This window comes from Heptranchias perlo, unplaced genomic scaffold (genome assembly GCF_035084215.1).
Source record: "Heptranchias perlo isolate sHepPer1 unplaced genomic scaffold, sHepPer1.hap1 HAP1_SCAFFOLD_62, whole genome shotgun sequence".
Lineage (NCBI taxonomy): Eukaryota > Metazoa > Chordata > Chondrichthyes > Hexanchiformes > Hexanchidae > Heptranchias > Heptranchias perlo.
Window position 1 is genome coordinate 2,166,654 of NW_027139644.1, and position 24,239 is coordinate 2,190,892.

General features: G+C 44.3%; 6 non-coding genes across 6 annotated transcripts; 3 read left to right on the forward strand and 3 right to left on the reverse strand.

The window, feature by feature from the left end:
* Positions 1–2,258: 2,258 nt before the first annotated feature.
* trnav-aac (transfer RNA valine (anticodon AAC)) lies at positions 2,259–2,331 on the reverse strand. Its single transcript has one exon. It is a non-coding gene; the product is annotated as a tRNA-Val (tRNA).
* Positions 2,332–2,771: 440 nt separating this feature from the next.
* Positions 2,772–2,845, reverse strand: trnan-guu (transfer RNA asparagine (anticodon GUU)). Its single transcript has one exon. It is a non-coding gene; the product is annotated as a tRNA-Asn (tRNA).
* A 5,977-nt stretch (positions 2,846–8,822) lies between these two features.
* On the forward strand, positions 8,823–8,895 carry trnav-cac (transfer RNA valine (anticodon CAC)). The gene has a single exon. It is a non-coding gene; the product is annotated as a tRNA-Val (tRNA).
* A 2,402-nt stretch (positions 8,896–11,297) lies between these two features.
* On the reverse strand, positions 11,298–11,380 carry trnal-cag (transfer RNA leucine (anticodon CAG)). The gene has a single exon. It is a non-coding gene; the product is annotated as a tRNA-Leu (tRNA).
* A 1,265-nt stretch (positions 11,381–12,645) lies between these two features.
* On the forward strand, positions 12,646–12,718 carry trnai-uau (transfer RNA isoleucine (anticodon UAU)). Its single transcript has one exon. It is a non-coding gene; the product is annotated as a tRNA-Ile (tRNA).
* A 5,786-nt stretch (positions 12,719–18,504) lies between these two features.
* Positions 18,505–18,576, forward strand: trnae-cuc (transfer RNA glutamic acid (anticodon CUC)). The gene has a single exon. It is a non-coding gene; the product is annotated as a tRNA-Glu (tRNA).
* The last annotated feature ends 5,663 nt before the right edge of the window (positions 18,577–24,239 follow it).

Below are 24,239 nucleotides of genomic sequence, written 5' to 3' on the forward strand. Positions count from 1 at the left end.
AAAAGCAAGAACAAACTAGCCAGAAATGACACACCAAGGATGAATAAAGAAACAAGGGCAAAATTTAAACTGAAGAAAAGGGCACACACTAGCCAATAAAGGAGAGAGGGGAATGTGATAAGACTGGGAAAGAAGTCTGAAGATCTATTGGAAAGGCAAAAAAGGAATATCAAAAAAAGCAAAGTATTCGAGACACATCAACAGCCAAAGAAAATTTAGGATAGGAATATTTGCACGAAGTGATTTTTAGGTAGTCGCCTTTAAATGTTTCAAAGGCGACTGCGAATTTATGATCGTCTGGCCATTTCACCAGCCGTGTTGAAAACAAAACATGTCTCTTAAGGGGAGTCTATAACGAGGGGGCATAGATTTAAGGTGAGAGGGGAGAGATACAAAAGGGTCCAGAGGGGCAATTTTTTCACTCAAAGGGTGGTGAGTGTCTGGAACGAGCTGCCAGAGGCAGTAGTAGAGGCGGGTACAATTTTGTCTTTTAAAAAGCATTTGGACAGTTACATGGGTAAGATGGGTATAGAGGGATATGGGCCAAGTGCAGGCAATTGGGACTAGCTTAGTGGTATAAACTGGGCGACATGGACATGTTGGGCCGAAGGGCCTGTTTCCATGTTGTAACTTCTATGATTCTATGATTCTATGATAATAGGGCCACTAAGGGAGACACACGACAAACTCACAGGCAATGACAGCGAAATGGCAGAAATATTAAATAATCACTTTGCTTCAGTATTTACCAGGGAGACTCGTATTGTGGGCATGACAGTAGAAGAAGAGATCAAAAAGATATGTAAAGACATTTAAGATCGAAAGGGGGGAGATAATTGATAAACTAATCAATCTTAGAGAGGAAATTTCCTGTTAGGTGCCTAACCAGAGTTTCAAACCGCTCAGCCACGCTAATTTCCGTATTACTGTTCAGGAGCTTATTTCACAGGGACACGATTACTGCGCTCCATTTAGGGAGGCTCAGTGAAAGGCGGAAATTGATCTATTAATAGAATCATAGAATAAGATAGCGCCATTCAGCCCATCGTGCCAGTGCCAGCTCTCTGAAAGAGCTGTCCAGTTCGTCCCACTCGCCTGCTGTTTCCCCGTAACCCTGAAAAAGTTTGATCCAAGCGTTTATCCAATTCCCTTTTGAAAACTGTGAGTTAAGAAAAACAATATTGAAAGGGGTGCTGGGGCCTCTGCAGCGTCGATGTAGAGTGTGTGATGATTGAAGTTATCAAGATGGTTGCTTTACACATGTTATGATGTGCAATCATCCTGAAATATCTTCAATATCCAATACAAATTGAATTGCAAACCTGACGGACAAACACTGGAAAACAAGTCACGAGTGAACGCAAATCATCTCGGACCCGTTTTTAGCCTCACGGCACTTCAAATAAAATGAAATAACTTTGCATTGAAAAGATTTGGAACTTGCATCTATGCCTTTATCTGTTCCATTTCTTAAAGTTGCTGGCGTCTGATGATGGACACGCCTCTGCTCCCTCTATTAGACAAGAAAGGAGATGTTTGACGTTGACGGGACCTGTTGGTTATGAGTTCATCCTTTGCATTGAGTGGGTTCGCGTCCTTTAAACGGCGTCAACTTTAGCCCAGCGGTGAACTTCGCAACAAACAAGTTCATCACCGTCTCACCGCGGGCACTGACTGACACGTTTATCGTTATTTCTTTCAGACCGAAATAAATAGGAACCGTGATTTTAAATTTGCACGAAGTGATTTTTAGGTAGTCGCCTTTAAATGTTTCAAAGGCGACTCCGAATTTATGATAGTCCGGCCATTTCACCAGCCGTGTTGAAAACAAAACATGTCTCGAACTTTCGCGTCTTTTTTCGAAAGGCAAAAAACATATTTCCCATGACCTCTGAAGGATGGACAAGTACATTTCAGAAAGCTGAAGCAAGTTCACCAGCCTTTTAATCCGGAGTCAGACCTTTGCGCCACGCACTCTGAAGACAGGATCCTGGATGTTATTATATTTTTTGAATGTTTCTCAAACACCGTTTCATATATTGGTTGAATGGATGAGGCTTATCAAATCTCCGCCAGATCCCACCGGTAATGAGACAGCATTGGAAGCAGCCTTCACCCCCAATATCACGCTGGCATTCATCGCCTGCTCCCAGCGGACTGCATTAACAGGGCTTGGAGATATGGACTTTGTTCACATTTAATCAGCAATGTGAATCGTTAAATATTTAATCATTTTTAATGGGGACAAGGTTTCAAAATATTTCCGCCCGGTTTCGAACCGGGGACTTTTCGCGTGTTAGGCGAACGTGATAACCACTACACTACGGAAACCTGACACCTCCATCCTCGTGTTAGGGATATAACCCCTCAGCCAAACTAATTTCCGTATTACTGTCCAGGAGCTCGTTTCACAGGGATACATTTACTGCGCTGTATTTCGGAAGGCTGCAGAGAAGGATCGGTGGCGCTGGTCAGGCAGGGAATCCCAGAGCATCGCGCCCACACAAACATTTCACTGTTGTTTTTGCATGTGCCTGATATCCGACCGCAGTGTAAATTATGGCGAATCAGGCATGCTCAGATGACATTGTTCACAGAGTGTTTTCTTGCAGCCAAATCACACATTAGAAAACTTGAAATGAGATGAAGAGATCGGAGCCATTTAAAGTGCTCCCAGTTGCTGCTGATCAGGAATTGAAACATGGCATCGGCTTCAGTGCGATCAGAATGAGGCAATGAATCCAAAAGTGGGACGAAAAAGGTGCAATTTTCGTCCCTGGGTGGGCTCGAACCACCAACCTTTCGGTTAACAGCCGAACGCGCTAACCGATTGCGCCACAGAGACCGTCTGGTCCTTTTTCTTGCAAGATGCACTAAAGCAGCGTGTCACCGAGCCAAAGTTTCCTGTTGCAGCCACAGAAATGCAATTGTCCACCATCAGTGTTACTTTTCCAGAAATAAAAGATGGGACATTGCTTGTGGAAACATGGAAACGGTCTGGTCTCGCTCAAAGCATCGATATCACCGACAACCAGCTCTCCTGCAACCGGCGCGCCCACCGGTGCTTTGTCTGTTAGTTAGTTGCACTGTGGGAGATCCTTCGCCACACTGACTGCAGCGGTTTAAAAAGCCGGCTCACCACCACCTTCTCAAGGGCTTTTTGGGATGGGCAATAAATGCCGGCCTCGCCAGCGACGCCCACATCCCATGAACGAATAAAAAAAAATATTCTGAACGTCCTGATGCTGATGTCAGGATTTGATGCCTGATCTGCAGTAACTGGGAGCGGTTTAAATGGCTCCGACCTCTTAATTTCACTTATAACATCAGAGCAACTGTTCCAGGGGGACATGCCGACTCAGCTGCGTCTTGGCCGCCTGTCTGGTCAGTCCTTTATTCGTCTCCAATTCCGTTTCTCAAAGCGTATCTGCAGATTCACAAAACTGTTTGTCATGTCGGTTCCTTTCGATTTGTCCAGCTCCCGAATGCAATAATTTGCAAACCTGGTTGCAACCCTCCACCTTGCATCGTGTCCAGGGATGGGTTATGTGGAGAGACTGGAGAAGCTGGGATTGTTCTCCTTACAGGAAAAAAAGGTTAAGGGTAGATTTAATAGAGGTGTTCAAAATTATGAGGGAATTTTGATGGAATGGATGGGTAGAAGCTTTTTCCATTGGCAGGAGGGTCGATAACCAGAGGACACAACCTGCATTTATATAGCGCTTTTAACGCAGTAAAAGTTCACAAGGTGCTTCACAGGAGCGTTATTAAACAAAACTTGACACTAAGCCACATAAGGAGATATTGGGACAGGTGACCAAAAGCTGCGTCGAAGAGGTAGATTTTAAGGTATGTGTTAAAGGAGAGAGAGAGGCGGAGAGATTTCGGGATCGAATTCCAGAGCTTTGGGCCCGGGAAGCTGAAGGCACAGCCGCAAATGGTGGAGCGATTAAAATCGGGAATGCGCAAGAGGCCAGAATTGGAGGAGCACAGAGATTTTTTTTTATTCGTTCATAGGATGTGGGCGTCGCTTGCAAGGCCAGCATTTATTGCCCTTGAGAAGGTGGTGGTGAGCCGCCTTCTTAAACCGATGCAGTCCGTGTGGTGAAGGTTCTCCCACAGTGCTGTTAGGTCGGGAGCTCCAAGGATTTTGACCCAGCGACAATGAAGGAACGGCGATATATTTCCAAGTCGGAATGGTGTGTGACTTGAAGGGGAACGTGCAGGTGGTGTTGTTCCCATGTGCCTGCTGCCCTTGTCCTTCCAGGTGGTAGAGGTCGCGGGTTTGGGAGGTGCTGTCGAAGAAGCCTTGGCGAGTTGCTGCAGTGCATCCTGATGGTACACACTGCAGCCACAGTGCGCCGGTGGTGAAGGGAGTGAATGTTTCGGGTGGTGGATGGGGTGCCAATCAAGCGGGCTGCTTTGTCCTGGATTGTGTCGAGCTTCTTGAGTGTTTTTGGAGCTGCACTCATCCAGGCAAGTGGAGAGTATTCCATCACACTCCTGACTTGTGCCTTGTAGATGGTGGAAAGGCTTTGGGGTGTCAGGAGGTGAGTCACTCGCCGCAGAATGCCCAGCCTCTGACCTGCTCTTGCAGCCACATGATAGGGTGGGGTAGCGAGGGTCTGGTGGGATTTGAAAGCAAGGATGAGAATTTTAAAATCGAGTCGTTCCCGGACAGGGGGTATGACTGGAGCGTCACACCGTCCCCTCCCGTCTTTACTTCCACATACTTACATTGGGACAGGGCTTGGGCGGATTTTTCTGTGTCTCACCCGGGGCCGCTGAGTCTCCTGCAGTCCCCCCGATCACCAACTCATCCTGTTTGTAAATTTAAACCGGAACAAGTGCCTCGCAAAAGGCAAGAGATGAAGGCAAGGCTGGAACCTCTGACAAAAAAATCTCTTGTCCACCAGCGAGGTTTGCGTACCTGAATCGCTAACTCTTCTTTTAAAGTTTTGACATTCATTGGACGCCACGCGGCACCTCCAGACTTGTCTTTTGCACTCACAGTGAAGCGGAGGGCCGTTTTCCCTCGCACGCCAGCAATTGTGATATCAAGAAAAAGGTGGCGGAGAAATTCTCCATTTCAGCGAAAATGGAGCGCTGGGGTCCGCTCATGAGGGCAGCGTAAAAGTTGCAACTCGCACCCACGATCCCGAGGGGAATGCCTCCCCCGACTGAGCGAGCCAAGCCTGAGGAAACTGTTACTTCCTTGTCTGTTGTTGCAGCGAGCCGGCTGTTGGCTCCGCTCCAAGGGTTCAGTGCAAACCATGAAACAGGTTCTCCTGAATTCCGTGGTGTCGAAGGCAATCGAGTAACAAGTCGAGCAATGTATTTCGCTCAATCATTGATAATTCCATGCAGATCTTCTGCTTTTCAGCTGCACTTCCCCCAAACATTGCAAATAATTTTGCTCGGTATTTGTTTTGCTTGTTTAATATTTTGTTCTCCGGTTTTGCCAGATTAACATTTCATTTCAATTATCAATGACAGGGAGCAATGAACAATGAACTAGTGACCAAAGTTCCGTTTATTATTAAAAAGCAGTGATTCCGAAATTATCCAGGCTGATATGAATGGTAAGATAAATAGTGATTTCGACATGATTTAAATACGCAGCCTTCAGAAACTGGAGTCAGACGAGTTACCGTTTCTCCACGAGGTCTACTGATGGCATAGATTATATATGTATAAAAACTTATTATATCCTTAAATATATATATATGATGCAGTGTTCCCTTGTGGTTGGGAATAGTTCATTGCACAAAAATAATTCAAGTCTGTGAGACATTTAATGTTTTCTTTAATCGCCATTAATACGTTCTGTTGCACACTGAAGGAAATGTTAACTTGTTTGCCAAGTGACAATTAAAACGTCAATAAATCTTTGAGTTTTGCATGTCATGAACTTTTATCCCTTCCCGTTTTATATACTTTATTTTAGGAGTCTGCTTAAAAATGTTTAGTGCTTATTATACAAGGAATCCGGTGCAGCCGCTGTTAAATTTAAAAAGGTTTGTCGCCCCGTTCACGCATGAACAAACTCGACCCTGCAGGTTCATGGGGAGCAAGTCCCAACAAAATGTTTCCCTCCGAGGTCAAATCGGTGACTTTCTGCATGTAACTGGTAAACATGATAACCGCTACACTACGGAAAGGACAAACTTTTCGGTCTCAGGTCTGAAGGAAGTGTCTCGGGAAAACATGAACTGCTGAGTCTCTTTACACTGACTCTCTTCACGAACATTTCATCGATCGAAACAATACAACTCACAGGGAAAAATGTCAAATCCATTAAACTCCCAAATTAGCCCCAAAATCAATCAATCTCAGTTTTGAAATGTTCAATTGACCCCCGGCCTCAACAGCTTTTTGGGGGTGAGTGTTCCAGATTTCCACTCCCCTTTGTGTGAAGAAGTGCTTCCTGACATCACCCCTGAACAGCCGAGCTCTAATTTTAAGGTTACGCCCCCTTGTTCTGGACTTTCCCCACCAGAGAAAATAGTCTCTATCTGCCCTGTCAAATCCTTTAATCATCTTAAACACCTCAATTAGATCACCCCTTAATATTCTATACTCAAGGGAATGCAAGTCTGGTCTATGCAACCTGTCCTCATAATTGCTTATCAAGGATAGCCACCAAAAGGGGTTTTACGATGGCTGGCTTTGAGTGCATTGGCTTTTGCCAATGGGCATGTTGGTCCATGGTTATGATTCTCGCTTCGGGGTTGTTTGTCCAAATATGTGAGAGATCCCGGACGAGCCCTTATTTTACTTTTGATCTTGAACGTCCAAAGACAGAAAAGTACCCAAATCACCTCACATGAGTGAAACAATTCCTATGTTTCATACTATTACCTAGCACAACTGCCCAACTTGGTTCTGATGAAAGGTCATTGACCTGAAACATTAACTCTGTTTCTCTCTCCACAGATTCTGCCTGACCTGCTGAGGGTTTCCAGCATTTTCTCTGTTATCAGAGTATCACTTCCCTCATCACCTAACTACACTCCTCCACTAGATGTCGCCTTGTGGTGCAAACAGGCTCCTTCCACACAGCCAGGTGTTCTGCTTTAGGCATTAATTATAACTATAACTTTTGAACTTGTTAGTTAAAACATATGGCCTTGCCCATTGACCAAAAAGCAGAATGGTGTTTATCTCTCACCAGTACAGCCCTTTCCCGCTCCGTCAGCTTGGAATGATACGTAGCATTCATACAGATGTCACACCTCTCCTGCTTCCCTGTGAAACTGGTAAGATGAATAGCACACAATGCTGTCTGACACACAAACACACCAGCTCTGAATGATTTAAAGGCCTTGTTATGATTGCCAGAGAATTGTTTATATCAAAAGGATGATTAAACTTACGAGTATTATGATATCAGCTCCGATCCAAGAGTTTCTGGACTTCAGAATCTACTCGTCTCTACATTAAACATATGCATGCATATAAAATGAAGCAACTCTGTCTTATGATTGTCGTTTCATTCTCCCAACAGAGATTTATACTTCCTTACTTAAGAGGCAAAAGCGAAAGTTAATATTACTTCAATAAAGACTAATTATTTCCTTACACTACAGATACCCCAAACTAATATAACACCTCAAACTGATAGAGCTTCTCAATTTAAAACAGTACCTCAAACTAATACAGTACCTCAAACGGATAGAGAATCTGAAACTAATATAATACCTCAAGCTAATGCATCATCTCAAACTAATACAGTACCTCAAACGAATTCAACACCTTAAACTAATACAGTACCTCAAACCGATACAGAACCTGAAACATAATTTAATACCTCAACCAAATACAGCATCTCAATCTAATACAGTATCTCAAACTAATAAAGTACCTCAGACGAATACAACATCTTAATCCAATACAGCACCTCAAACTGATGCAGAATGTGAAATTAATATTTTTTTTATTCGTTAATGGGATGTGGGTGTCGCTGGCGAGGCCGGCATTTATTGCCCATCCCCAATGCCCTTGAGAAGGTGGTCGTGAGCCGCCTTCTTGAACCGCTGCAGTCAGTGTGGCGAAGGCTCTCCCACATTGTTATTTCGGAATAGACAAAGCACCGATTCGCACGCCGGTTGCAGGAGAGCTGGTTGGCGGTGATATCGATGCTGTGAGCGAGACCAGACCTTTCCATGTTTCCACAAAAAATGTCCCTTCCTTTATTTCTGGAAAAGTAACACTGATAGTGGACAACTGCATTTCTGTGGCTGCAACAGGAAACTTTGGCTCGGTGACACGTTTCTTGAGTGTATCTTGCAATCAAAGCCATGGGACGGTCTCTGTGGCGCAATCGGTTAGCCCATTTGGTTGTTTATTGCAAAGGTTGGTGGTTCGAGCCCACCCCAAAACCAAAATTGCGCTTTTTTCTTCCCACTTTCGGATTCATTGCCTCATTCTGATCGCCCTGAAGCCGGTGTCAGGTTTTAATTCCTGATCTGCAGTAACTGGGAGCACTTTAAATGGCTCCGATCTCTCAATCTCATTTCAAGTTTTCTAATGTGTGATTTGTCTGCAAGAAAACACTCTGTGAACAATGTGATCTGAGCATGCCTGATTCGCCATAATTTACACTGCGGTCGGATATCAGGCACATGAAAAAAAAACAGTGAAATGTTTGTGTGGGCGCGATGCTCTGGGATTCCCTGCCTGACCATCGCCACCGATCCTTCTCTGCAGCCTTCCGAAATACAGCGCAGGAAATGTATCCCTGTGAAATGAGCTCCTGGACAGTAATACGGAAATTAGTTTGGCTGAGGGGTTATATCCCTAACACGGAGTTGAGCCGTCAGGTTTCCGTAGTGTAGTGGTTATCACGTTGACCACACACGCAAAAGGTCCCCGGTTCAAAACCGGGCGGAAACATTTTGAAACCTTGTCCCCATTAAAAATGATTAAATATTTAACGATTCACATTGCTGAACAATGCGAACAAAATCCATATCTCCCATCCCTGTTATAGCAGTCCGCTGAGAGCAGGCGATGAAAGCCAGCGTGATATTGGGGGTGAAGGCTGCTTCCAATACTGTCTCACACCCGGTGGGATCTGGCGGAGATTTGATAAGCCCCATCTATTCAACCAAGGTGGGATAAAAGGAACGGTGTTTGAGAAACATTCATATATATAATAACATCCAGGATTCTGTCTTCAGAGTGCGTGGCGCAAAGGTCTGACTCCAGATCAAAAGGCTGCGTGTTCACATCACATCGGGGTCACAGTTTCTTTCACCGCTCACATATTGGACTGGATAATTCCCGAATGAAGGTTTTAATTGCTTTTTCACACACTAAAAAACAGATGTTTGGTCTAAACCCTGACTCAGTACCGACCCAGTGGCAGGGAGGGGAGCGCCTGATACCCTCATTTATTTCATGCAACAAACTGACACGAACACTGGTATTGATTCAAAATCGACAGAGACGACAGCAACTACTTGCATATATATATATATATGTATATATATATATGTGTGTGTATAGCGCCTTTAACGTGGTCAGAAGATTTAAGCTCGGTGAACTTGCTTCAGATTTCTGCAATGTACTTGTCCATCCTTCAGAGGTCACGGGAAATATATTTTTTGCCTTTCGAAAAAAGACGCGATGAGCAGAGACATGTTTTGTTTTCAACACGGCTGGTGAAATGGCCGGAATATCATAAATTAGGAGTCGCCTTTGAAACATTTAAAGGCGTCTATCTAAAAATCACTTCGTGCAAATTTAAAATCACGGTTACTATTTATTTAGGTCTGAATGAAATAACAATAAACATATCAGTCTGCGCCCGCGGTGAGACGGTGTCGAACTTGTTTGCTGTGAAGTTCACCGCTGGGCTAAAGCTGACACCATTTATAAAATGTGAACCCACTCAATGTAAAGGATAAGCTCAAAACCAACAGATCCCGTCAACGTCAAACACCTCCTTTCTTGTTCAATGGAGGGAGCAGAGGCGTGTTCATCATCAGATGCCAGCAACTTTAAGAAATGGAACAGATAAATGCACAATTGCGATTTCCAAATCTTTTCAATGCAAAGTTATTTCACTTTACTTAAAGTGCCGTGAGGCTGAAAACGGGTCCCAGATGATTTGTGTTCACTCGTGACTTGTTTTCCAGTGTTTGTCCGTCAGGTTTGCAATTCAATTTGTATTGGATATTGAAGATATTTCAGGATGATTGCACAACATACCATGTGTAAAGCAACCATCTTGATAACTTCAATCATCACACACTCTACATCGACGCTGCAGAGACCCCATCACCCCTTTCAATATTGTTTTTCTTAACTCACAGTTTTCAAAAGGGAATTGGACAAACGCTTGGATGGAAACATTTTCAGGGCTATGGGGAAACAGCAGGCGAGTGGGACGAACTGGACAGCTTTTTCAGAGAGCTGGCACAGGCACGATGGGCCAAATGGCATCCGAATGGCGCTGTCTTGTTCTATGATTCTATTAATCGATCAATTTCCGCCTTTCACTGAGCCTCCCTAAATGGAGCGCAGTAATCGTGTCCCTGTGAAATGAGCTCCTGAACAGTAATACGGAAATTAGCGTGGCTGAGCGGTTTGAAACTCTGGTTCGGCTCCAAACAGGAAATTTCCTCTCTAAGTTTGATTACTTTATCAATTTTCTCCCCCCTTTCGATCTTAAATGTCTTTACATATTTTTTGATGTCTTCTTCTACTGTCATGCCCACAATACGGGTCTCCCCGGTAAATACTGAAGCAAAGTGATTATTTAATATTTCTTCCATTTCTCTGTCATTGCCTGTGAGTTTGTCGTGTGTATCCCTCAGTGGCCCTATTCTTATCCTAAATTTTCTTTGGCTGTTGAAGTGTCTAGAATACTTTGCTTTCTTTGATATTCCTTTTTGCCTTTCTAATAGTTCTTTAGACTTCTTTCCCAGTCTTTTCACATTCCCCTCTCTCCTTTATTGTCCAGCGTGGGCCTTTTTCTTCAGTTTCAATCTTGCCCTTATTTCTTTATTCATTCCTGGTGTTTCATTTCTGGCTAGTTTGTTCTTGCTTTTTCGTGGGATATATTTCTCCTGGACTTTATTGATCACCGTTTTAAATGTTTCCCACTGCTGTTCTATTTCTTTGTCCAGGTCATTAATCTGTCAACCATTTCACCGTTTGAAACTTCTCAAGTCACATCTGCATGACAAAGCCAGTTGCATTTGTGGGAGGAGCAAATCAACTGGGCAGAAAAATCAGCTGCAGCCCAATCCACAAATAAAATACTTCCACGTTTTCGTAAAAATAAGTAATGTCAGAAGTGGGATTCGAACCCACGCCTCCAGAAGAGACTGCGACCTGAACGCAGCGCCTTCAACCGCTCGGCCATCCTGACGACGGACAGCATATTTCATTCTGCATCATTTCTGCACTGTTGGTCAGTGAAAGCAGCATAAAAGTTAAAAATGGCACTCGCCCAACGTGGGGCTCGAACCCACGACCCTGAGATTAAGAATCTCATGCTTTAGCGACTAAGCTCACCGGACCTGACTGCTGGTACCCTCCTTATCTGTTATTGCAGCAAGCAGGTAGAAATACTCCATTTCCAAATTATTGGAATCAATTCTGAGGGACAGGATGAACTGTCACTTGGGAAGGCACGGACGAATCAAGGACAGTCAGCATGGATTTGTTAAGGGGAAGTTGTGTCTGACTAACCTGATCGAATTTTTTGAGGAGGTGACAAGGAGGATCGATGAGGGTAGCGTAATTGATGTTGTCCACATGGATTTAGCAAGGCTTTTGAAAAATTCCCACATGACAGATTGGTCAAAAAAGTAAAGGCCCATGGGATCCAAGGGAATGTGGCTTATTGGATCCAAAATTGGCTCAGTGGCAGGAAGCAAAGGGTAATGATCTTCGTGTGTTTTTACGGCTGGAAGGCTGTTTCCAGTGGGGTGCCGCAGGTCTTTGTAGTTGGTCCTTTGGTTTTTGTGGTATACATTAACGATTTGGACTCAAAAGTAGGGGGCATGATTAAGAAATTTGCGGGTGACACAAAAATAGGCCGTGTTGTTGATAGCGAGGAGGAAAGCTGTAGACTGTGGGGGTTCAGGCAATTTTCTGATAACAAAGCACTCAATCTATCTCTGAACGAATTTTGAACGAAATCGTGTGTTTGACCCGGCACAGGCACGATGGGCTGAATGGTCTCCTCTTGTGGACTAACATAATGCGATGATACTAAATGTTGTCAGACGGAAAAGCAACACATTCCAAATAAGAGCAGAGAGAGGAAACTAGTCTAACAGGATAACAGCACGGTGAGATATTGTATTTGAGAAGGATGAGGAGGGATAGTTTATCATGGTGGTAGTCACATCGGGAGATTCAGCCTGGGTGCGGCCCCATCGTGCGCGGTGAGACGGAGTTGGGGGTTGGGGAAGTGTCAGAGCTGGGGCTCACCAGTGGAAGCAGCATAAAAGTTTCAAACGGTACTCGCCCAACGTGGTGCTCAAACCCACCACCCTGAGAGATTTTAAAGAAATGGGGGAACAGCCACTGTCTGTATCTCTTGCTGTGCTTGAAACAACACATTCCAAGTACGAGCAGAGAGAGGACACCATTCAGTTGCTCAATGTGTTGAACAAATTGCTATCAGTTTCCGTAGTGTAGCGGTTATCACGTTTGCTTTATACGCATAAGGTCCCTGGTTCGATCCCGGGCAGAAACATTATTTTGGAACTTGGTCTCCATGAACATCCAAATCGAATTTCTTCTCGTGCCAAAAAGGGAGACAGTGGCCGCTCCCTTCTTCTTTCGAAGCTGCATTTTTCACTTCATTAAACAGATAAATTTGAGTGAGAGAAAACTGATTCTCAATGACGCTCATTTCAAGTTTTATTCCCTTTAAATCTGGAAGGCTTTGAACAGAGTGGCTTTTGAAAGGAGTTGGTATGGTGGGATCGACCAACTTTTTCCGCTGGTGGGAGACGAGGGAACCGAATCAATCACATACCAAGTTCTCCTAAATTATAAGTTGCAACGGGAAACCGACCAACAAAAGCCCTTTCATTGACCGTGGAGGTTCAGACAATTTTCTGATAACAAAGCGCTCAATCTATTTCTCTTGTCTGTTTCCCGATGTTTCCGGATGCTGTCTGCATCTCTGTCCTATGTTTATCTCACTATGTGTCCACCTGCAGGGTGGTTTTTGAACTAAAACGTGTGTTTGTGTCTTCCGTTTGATGCATAAAATAAATGAGGTCATCAGGTGCTTCCCTCTCTGACACTGGGGAACCAGAGGCAGACTTCAGAGCAGGGTTCTGTTCATTGTGAAGACGCAAAGAAAATATGAATTGCAGAATTATACAAACCAGCTCCAAGGGAAAAAACTGTGACCTCACCGTGATTTGAACACGCAACCTTCTAACCTGGAGTCAGACAGGCTACCGTTGTCAACGAGGCCTGAGTGCTGCAATAGGTGTTTGTTTCTATCAACATTTGTCAAGCACCGCTTTATAGCTAACAGATTGGGTTAGCTTTCAAATGCCCGCTCACTCCCACCGGATGTCAGGCAGCATCAGAAGTGTCCTTCACCTGTCAGCGGCAGCATGGCGCTCGCTTCCATCGCCTGCTGTCAGCGGACTGCAGCAAATCCAATTACATTCATCCTGCACCCAGAATTATCACATCACAGGAAACAGATGTGGGAAACTGCTCAAGATACATAACAGGAGGGGAAACTCCTGAAAAACACTTAGACTTTCGGTGTTTAGACTTCGATTAGAACTGCAAAAAAGAACGTGTGAAAATATAAACTGTGGGTGTGATGTTGATATATGTAGGAAACTGCTCAAAATACATAACAGGACGGGAAACGTCTGAAAAACACGTGGACTTTCGATGTTTGGACTTTGGCTGGAACTGCAAAAAAGAACGTGTGAAAATATAAACTACGGGTGTGATGTTTATATATAAAGTGAATGTTTGTTCACGGATTTGTCCCGTTACTGTGGTAACTATGGGTTGTTAATCCATCAACAATAACTTCCACTTGATTTTAGCCCGAGTGGTTACAAAATAGCAAGTTTAAGAGATTGACTTACAACAGAGTTGCACCACAGCTGTCTTCAACATTACATTCAACAGTATTATTATTGTAATACAACTGTCTACAGATTACATTAATGACAAGCAATCAACACAACCTGACCTGTCTGCGAATGCAGATATATCAGACCTGACCTTTGGGGACAGCCTGTGGCAATGGACTTCTGACTGTCCCCTATTGAGAGTTCTAACATTTGAGAAGGGAGCATGCCCTATCTTTATACGATTCGGCTGCATTGTTCTGTACGTAAGCACCACTGATCTTAACTCATGGTCGTAAACCATCCCACTTTGCTGACTCTCAGAAACCACCAAAGATTATTTAATGTCTTAGTGTTTATTTAGCCTTTCTCTGTCATCAGGTTTTAGATGCTGATACTAGGTTAGCACAACCTGGAGTTCAGGTGTCCAGGACACCCAAGTTTCTCTGGACATCAACATTTAATAGTTTCTCACCATTTCAAAAATGTTCTGTTTTTCTGTTCTTCCTACCAAAGTGAATAACCTCACATTTCCCCACATTATACTACATCTGCCACCGTCTTGCCCACACACTGAACCTGTCTATATCCCTTTGCAGACTCTTTGTGTCCGCCTCACAGCTTACTTTCCCAACTAGCTTTGAATCATCAGCAAACTTGGATATATCACACTCGATCCCTTCATCAAGTCATTAAAAGTCTTCCATAGGCTTATAAATAGTAAACGGGTCGTAAGCGGAGGGATAAGCCCGATGAGGGACCAAAAGGGAGATCTTCGCGTGAAGGCATAGGGCATGGCTGAGGTACGAAATGAGTATTTTGCACCTGTCTTTACAGAGGAAGAAAGTGCTGCCTAAATCACTGTAAAAGGGGAGGTAGTTGGGATTCTGGATGGGGTGAAAATTGATCAAGAGGAGATACTAGAAAGGCTGGCTGTACTTAAAGTCACCTGGTCCGAATGGGATGCATCCTCGGTTGCTGAGGGAAGTAAGGGTTTAAATTGCAGAGGTCCTGGCCATAATCTTTCAATCCTCCTTTGACACAAGTTTTGGTGCCAGAGAACTGGAGAATTGCAGATGTTCCACCCTTGTTCAAAAAAGAGTGTAAGGATAAACGCAGCAACTACTGGTCAGTCAGTTTAACCACGTTGGTGGGAAGCTTTTAGAAATGATAATCTGGGACAAAATTAATCGTCATTTGGACAAGTGTGGATTGATAATAGAAAGCCACTGTGGATTTGTTAAAGGCAAATCATGATTGAGTTTTGTGATGAGTTAACAGAGAGGGCTGATGAGGACAATGTGGTTGATGTTGTGTATATGGCCTTTCAAAAGGCGTTTGATAAAGTGCCACAAAATAGGCTTGTCAAAAGGGGCGATAGTGGCTGCTTCTTTATTCTTTAAAAGCGCTTTCTTTTATTTCACTCAACAGATAACTCTGAGTGAGCGAAAACTGATCCACAGTGACGCTTATTTCAAGTTTATACCCATTTAATCTGAAAGGATATATTGTCCTTGGAAGGAGTGCAGCACAGATTCACCAGATTGTTACCAGGGTTAAGGAGTTAAATTATGAGAAGATGTTGTATAAACTCGGCTTAACGTCACACAAGTCACACTGCAAAAAGTTTTCATTTTTGATACATACATTAATATCCTGCACTTGGATATACAGGGTATAATTTCAAAGTTTGCAGATGACACGAAACTCGGGAATGTAGCAAACAATGTGGTGGATAGTATCAGATTTCAGGAGGACATCGACTGCCTGGTGAAATGGACTTTATTAATAGAGGCATGGATACAAAAGAAACAAAGTTATGCTGAACGTTTATCAAACTTTGGTTGGGCTGCAGCTGGAGTATTGTGTTCACTTCTGGGCACCGCACTTTAGGAAAAATGTCAAGGCCTTGGAGAGGGTGCAGAGGAGATTTACTAGAATGGCAACAGGGATGAGGGACTTCAGTTATGTGGCGAGATTGGAGAAGCTGGGATGATCCCCTTAGAGCAGAGATGGTTAAGGGGAGATTTGATCGAGGTATTCAAAATTATGAAAAGTTTTGAGAGAGCAAACAAGGAGAAACTGTTTCAAGTCTCTGAGATGATTCTTTTAATTACCATTAATAAACCCACAACTTTCTGTTTCGCACTGAACGAAATGCTAACAAGTTTGCCGAGTGACTGTCGAAACGAGGCTCACTTTTCTGACTTTCATCCCTTCTCATTTTACGCACTTTATTTTAGGAGTCTGCTTAAAAGTGTTCAGTGGTGATGAGACCAGGAATCTGGTGCAGCCGTTGTTGAATGTGAAAGGATTGCAGCCCAATTCACACGAGAGAAAGCTCGCGCCTGGAAGTTTGTGAGGAGCAAGTTCCAGCAAATTGTTTCTGACCCGGGATTAAACCGGGAGTTTTTCGTGTGTGACGCCATTACACCACGAAAAATTTATTTAGTCTAGCCCAGGTCAGATGGAAGTGTAAAGGGAGAAAGTGAACTGCTGACTCCCACTTCTGGGGGATATCACAAAGAGCTCCATAGAGGGGTAATCAAAAACATAGAATCATAGAAACACAGGCGGCCATTCGGCCCATCGTGCCTGTGCCAGTTCTTTGAACTAAATGGTGCAATTTTAAAGGGGCTGCAGGAATAGAGAGACCTGGGGGTATACGTACATAAATCTTTGAAGGTGGCAGGACAACTTGAATAGATTATAAAAAAAAGTATTCGGAATCGTTGACTTTATTCATGGAAGCCTAGAGTACAAAAGCAAGGAACTTATGCTAAACCTTTATAAATCACTTGTTAGGCCCAGCTGGCCACCACACAATTCTGCCCACCACACTTTAGGAAGGATGTCAAGGCCTTGGAGAGGGTGCAGAGGTGATTTACTGGAATGGTGCCAGGGATGAGGGAATTCAGTGAGGTGGAGAGACGGGAGAATCTGGTGTTGTTCTCCTTCGAGCAAAGTCGGCTAATGGGAGATTTAACAGAGGTGTTCAAAATCATGAAAGGTTTTGAAAGAATAAAAAAGGAGAAACTATTTCCAGTGCCAGAAAGGAGGTGACCAGAGGACACAGATTTAAGGTAATTGGCAACAGAGGTGAGATGAGGAGAATGTTTTCACGCAGCGAGTTGCCATGATCTGGAATGCACTGCCTGAAAGGGTGGTGGAAACAGATTCAATAATAATATTCAAAGGGGAATAGGATAAATACTTGAAGGGGAAAATTTTGCAGGGCTATGGAGAAAGGGAAGGGGAGTGGGTCTAATTGGATAGCTCTTTCAAAGAGTTGGCACAGGCACGATGTGCCGAATGGCCTCCTTCTGTGATGTTTCCATGCTGTGATTCTATGTTATGGAGGATTTTCTGATGCAGTGGATATTCGGGGCAGAGGACCAAGTGGGGATTGAGCTCGACGGCAAGTGTATACAGTTCGTTCAAAGGGCTGAAGCCGATGGTTTCATTCTTCCCGTCGTTTAGCAGCAGGAAATTACTCGACCATGCAGGCGACTTTTGTCTTCATTCATGGGATGTGGGTGTCAATGGCAAGGTCAGCATTTATTGCCCATCCCTAATTGATCTTGAGAAGGTGCTGGTGAGCCACCTTCGTGAACTGCACCTTTCATTGACCGTGTCATTGACATTTTGTGGATAGAGAGAAACTATTTCCGCTGTTTGGGGATTCTTGGACGAGGGGGCACAGTCCAAAAATTGGAGCCAGATCTTTCAGGAGTGAGATTAGAAAACACTTGTACACACAAAGGATGGAAGAAGTTTGGGACTCTCTTCCCCGAACTGCAATTGATATTTGCTTAATTTCTAATTTTAAATCTGAGATCGATAGCCTTTTGCCAACCGAAGGTATGAAGGGATGTGGGCTGTTCTATAGTTCTCTCTATAGTTGTTGCCTTGTGTTTAAAGCATATTTTCGTTTAAAGCTCGGTTTAGAGTTGAGCCGCTTGGCGTCAAAACTTGCAGTGGATCGAGACCGGATTGCTTATTGCAGGAAAAGCAAATCAACTGGGCCGAAAAATCAACCGCAGCTCAAGCAACAAATAAAATAGGAGTCAAAATAACTGATGTGAGAAGTGGGATTCGAACCCACGCCTCCGAAAGAGACTGCGACCTGAAGGCAGCGCCTTAGACCGCTCTGCCATCCTGACTGATAAATTATTTCTTCACTCGCCACCCTTTGCACATTGAGACCCCCCAGAGAAAGTTTCACTCACTCCAGTCCTTGGTAAGATAAATGCTGCTGGAAAGGCTCGGTGAGCGGGATGCCACCTCCCCGGGTTTTCCTGAGCCTATTGTACTTTATTCCTATTTAATCACGGGAATATCCGCAATCGGGAGCTAAAAAGAATTAAAAGCTGAATCACAGAGAAAGCGAAATCCATATTACACCTGATAAACCAACTAACACAGTTCCCTGGTGGTCTAGTGGTTAGGATTCGGCGCTCTCACCGCCGCGGCCCGGGTTCGATTCCCGGTCAGGGAAGTTACTTTTGAACACTTGTCGCATGAACTAACTCAAAGTCTGTGGGAAGAAAAAAAACAACCATTGTTTTCATCACCATTAATTAACCGATAACGTTATTTTCCAGAATGAAAGGCTACTGAGGGAAGTTGGAAAACTTTAATAATTTCTTTTGTGCGATGAACTTTTTATCCCTTCTCATTTTACACACTGTATTTTTAAGGGCTCGGTTTATAATGTTCAGTGCTCGTGAGACCACGAATTTGTGTTAAATTTAACAGGACCGGCTATTTCACAGAGAAAAAATAAATTTGCCCCAACATAATGCGGCTGTCCGAGATTGAACCGTGGACTTTTCACGTGTAAAGCGAACCTGACAACCGCTACACTACAGAAACTTCGGTTTTGGTTGTCAGCCAGAAGTTCGAATGACTGCATTGATTCTCTTTCACAACTATTCAATTGATCGAAGTTGCACAAGTCACAAAAGAATAATTTAAAAGGCTAACGGAATGTTCGGCTTTATCTCAGGGGGCGGGAATATAAAGAAGTGGAAGTTATGTTCCAGTTATGTTCATTTCAAAGTTATTAAACTCCCAAATGTGACCTGCCTTGTTTGGACAGGGTTGACCCTGACGTCACAGCCTCAACAAACCATATTCTCAACATTTCCATTGGGAATAGGAGGAGGCCATTCAGCCCCTTGAACCTGTTCCGCCCTTCAATTGGATCATAGATGATCTGTTCCTCAACTTCATTTCCCCGCCTTTCTCCCTATCCCTCGATACCCTTACCCAACAAAATCGATCGATCTCAGTCTTGAAAGCTTTAATTGACCCCCAGCATCCACAGTCTTTTGGAGGACAGAGTTCCAGACTTCTACTGCCCTTTGTGTAAAAAAGTGCTTCCTGATTTCGAACCTGAATGGCATGGTTCTAATTTTAAGGTTATGTCCCCCTCGTTCTTGATTCTCCAGAGGAAATTGATTCTCTCTCTCAATTCTATCGAATCATTTAAACATGTTAAACACCTCGCTCAGACCGCCCCTCAATCTTCTATACTCGAGGGAATATGAGCCCAGTCGATGCAGCCTGTCCTCATAAATTAACCTTTTTAGCCCCGGTAACATTCTGGTGAATCTGCTCTGCACCCGCTCCAAGGCCAATCTATCCTTCCTGAGGTGCAGTGTCCAAAACTGAACGCAGTTACTCCAGACGCAGTCTAACCAGAGCTTTATATAACTGGAACATAACTTCCACTTCTTCATATTCCAGCCCCCTGAGATAAAGGCTAACATTCCGTTCGCCTTTTAAATTATTTTTGGACCCGTCCGTTAGCTTTTACTGATTTATGCAAAAGAACCGTTAATTCTCTCTGCTTCTCCACAGTTCCGAGCTTCTTACCATTTGGAAAATACCCTGACCATCGGTCCAAAGTGGATTACCCCACATTGAACTCCATCTGCCATAGTTTTGCCCACTCACTTAATCTATCAATGTCCCTTTGCAACTTTCCAATCGCATCCACACGACTCACTGTCCCACCTAACTTAGTGTCATCAGCAAACTTGGATATACGACTCTCTATTCCTTCATCAAAGTCATTGATAAATATGGTGACAAGCTGAGACCCCAGTTACAGATCCCTGGGGGACACCACTAGTCCCATCCTGCCAATTGGAGTATGTACCCATTATCACTACTCTCTGTCTCCTATCTCCTAACCAATTCTCTACCCATGTCAATACGTTGCCTCAAGTTCCATGCGCTTTCATTTTTGCCAACAGTCTCTTGTGTGGCACCTTATCAAATGCCTGTCGGAATTCTATATTAATAATATCATAGGAACATAGGAGCATCGGAACATAGCCTTTGTATGTAGAAGTGTTTTCTAATCTCACTCCTGAAAGGTCTGCCTCTATTTTTTAGACTGTGCCCCCAAGTCCTAGAATCCTCGACCAGCGGAAATAGTTTCTCTCTGCCCATCGTGCGTGTGCCAGCTCTCTGAAAGAGCTGTCCAGGTCGTCCCACTCGCCTGCTGTTTCCCCATAGCACTGAAAAAGTTTCCATTCAAGCGTTTATCCAATTCCCTTTTGAAAACTGTGAGTTAAGAAAAACAATATTGAAAGGGGTGCTGGGGCCTCTGCAGCGTCGATGTAGAGTGTGTGATGATTGAAGTTATCAAGATGGTTGCTTTACACATGGGATGTTGTGCAATCATCCTGAAATATATTCAATATCCAATACAAATTGAATTGCAAACCTGATGGACAAACACTGAAAAACAAGTCACGAGTGAACGCCAATCACCTGGGACCCGTTTTCAGCCTCACGGCACTTTAAATAAAGTGAAATAACTTTGCATTGAAAAGATTTGGAACTTGCATCTGTGCCTTTATCTGTTCCATTTCTTAAAGTTGCTGGCGTCTGATGATGTACACGCCTCTGCTCCCTCTATTGAACAAGAAAGGAGGTGTTTGACATTGACGGGTCCTGATGGTTATGAACCCATCCTTGACATTGAGTGGGTTCGCGTCCCTTAAACGGCGTCAGCTTTAGCCCAGCGGTGAATTTCGCAGCAAACAAGTTCGACACCGTCTCACTACGGACGCTGACTGATATGTTTGTTGTTATTTCTTTCAGACCTAAATAAATAGTAACCGTGATTTTTAATTTGCACCATGTGATTTTTAGGTCGTCGCCTTTAAATGTTTCAAAGGCGACTCCTAATTTATGATAGTCCGGCCATTTCACCAGCCGTGTTGAAAACAAAACATGTCTCTGCTTTTCGCGTCTTTTTTCGAAAGGCAAAAAATATATTTCCCGTCACCTCTGAAGGATGGACAAGTACATTTCAGAGTGCTGAAGCAAGTTTACCGAGCTAAAATCGTCTAACCTCGTTAAAGGCGCTATAGATATATGCAAGTAGTTGCTGTCTGTTTCTGTGGCTGTCTTTTTTCTGTGTGTCCATCTGCAGGTCGATTTTGAATCAATACCAGTATTCGTGTCAGTTTGTTGCATGAAATAAACGAGAGTATTAGTCGCTTCCCTCCCTGCCACTGGGTAGGCACTGAGTCAGGGTTTTGACCAAACTTCTGTTTCTTTTTGTTGAAAAAGCAATTAAAACCTTCATTCTGGGATTATCCAGTGTCATCTGAGCGGTGAAAGAAACACTGACCCCGATGTGATGTGAACACGCAGCCTTTTGATCTGGAGTCCTGGATTTTTATTACACATATGAATGTTTCTCAAACACCGATTCATTTATCCCACCTTGGTTGAACAGATAGGGTTTGTCAAATCTCCGCCAGGTCCCACGGGGTGTGAGACAGGATTGGAAGCAGCCTTCACCCCCAAATGCACTGGCTTTCGTTGCCTGCTTGCAGCGAACTGCAATAACAGGGCTGGGAGATATGGACTTTGTTCACATTGAATCAGCAGTGTGAATCGTTAAATATTCACTCATTTTTAATGGGAACAATGTTTTAAAATGCTGCCGCCTGGTTTCGAACCAAGGACCTTTTACGTGTGAGGCGAACGTGATAACCACAACACTACGGAAACCTGACGGCTCAAGCTCCGTGTTAGGGACATAAACCCTCAGCCAAACTAATTTCCGTATTACTGTCCAGGAGCTCATTTCACAGAGATACATTTACTGCGCTGTATTTAGGAAGGCTGCAGAGAAGGATCGGTGGCGATGGTCAGGCAGGGAATCCCAGAGCATCGCGCCCACACAAACATTTCACTGTTTTTCGTGTGCCTGATATCCGACCGCAGTGTAAATTATGGCGAATCAGGCATGCTCAGATGACGTTGTTCACAGAGGGCTTTCTTGCAGACAATTCACACATTAGAAAACTTGAAATGAGATTAAGAGATCGGAGTCATTTAAAGTGCTCCCATTTACTGCAGATCAGGAATTAAAACCTGGCACCGGCTTCAGGTCGATCAGAATGAGGCAATGAATCCAAAAGTGGGAAGAAAAAAAGTGCAATTTTCGTCCCTGGGTGGGCTCGAACCACCAACATTTCGCTCAACAGCCGAACGCGCTAACTAATTACGTCACAGAGACAATCCGCAAGATGCACTAAAGCAGCGTGTCACCTAGCCAAAGTTACATGTTGCAGCCAGAGAAATGCAATTGACCACTATCAGTGTTACTTTTCCAGAAATAAAGGATGGGACATTGTTTGTGGAAACATGGAAACGGTCTGGTCTCGCTCACAGCATCGATATCACCGCCAACCAGCTCTCCTGCAACCGGCGCGCCAACCGGTGCTTTTTCTGTCAGTTCTTTGGACTGTGGGAGAACCTTCACCACACTGACTGCAGCGGTTCAAGGAGGCGGCTCACCACCACCTTCTCAAGGGCAATTGGGGATGGGCAATAAATGTCGGCCTCGCCAGCGACGCGACGCCCACATCCCATGATGAAATAAAGAAAAAGTGTTGTGAGCGTTCTTGCGCTGATGTCAGGTTTTGATCCCTGATCTGCAGTAACTGGGAGCGCTTTAAATGGCTCCGACCTCTTAATTTCAAATACAACATCAGAGTAACTGTTCCAGGGGGACATGCCGACTCAGCTGCGTCTTGGCCGCCTGTCTGGTCAGTCCTTTATTCGTCTCCAATTCCGTTTCCCTAAGCGTGTCCGGGGATGGGTTATGTGGAGAGACTGGACAAGCTGGGATTGTTCACCTTCGAGCAAAAAGAGGTGAAGGGGAGATTTAATAGACGTGTTCAAATTATGAGGGGATTTTGATAGAATGGATGGGGAGAAGCTGTTTCCATTGGCAGGAGAGTCGATAAGCAGAGGATACAACCTGCATTTATATAGCGCCTTTAACGTAGTAAAACGTCACAAGGTGCTTCACTGGAGCGTTATTAAACAAAACATGACACGAAGCCACATAAGGAGATATTGGGACAGGTGACCAAAAGCTGAGTCGAAGAGGTAGGTTTTAAGGTATGTGTTGAAGGAGAGAGAGGCGGAGAGGTTTAGGGAGGGAATTCGAGAGCTTTGGGCCTCGGCAGCTGAAGGCACAGCCGCCAATGGTGGAGTGATTAAAATCGGGGATGCGCAAGAGGCCAGAATTGGAGGAGCACAGAGATTTTTTTATTCGTTCATGGGATGTGGACGTCGTTGGCGAGGCCAGAATTTAGTGCCTATCCCTAATTGCCCTTGAGAAGGTGGTGTTGAGCCGTCTTCTTGAACCGATGCAGTCCGTGTGCTGTTATGTAGTGAGTTCCAGCGACGATGAAGGAACGGCCGATATATTTCCAAGTCTGGATGGTGTGTGACTTGGAGGGGAACGCGCAGTTGGTGGTGTACCCATGTGCCTGCTGCCCTTGTCCTTCTAGGTGGTAGAGGTCGCGTGTTTGGGAGGTGCTGTCGAAGAAGCCTTGGCGAGTTGCTGCAGCTGCATTGCATCCTGTGGATGGTACACACTGCAGCCACAGTGCGCCAGTGGTGAAGGGAATGAATGTTTCGGGTGGTGGATGGGGTGCCAATCAAGCGGGCTGCTTTGTCTTGGATCGTGTCGAGCTTCTTGAGTGTTGTTGGAGCTGCAGTAATCCACTCCTGACTTGTGCCTTGTAAATGGTGGAAAGGCTTTGGGGAGTCAGGAGGTGAGTCACTCGCCGCAGAATACCCAACCTCTGACCTGCCCTTGTAGCCACATGATCT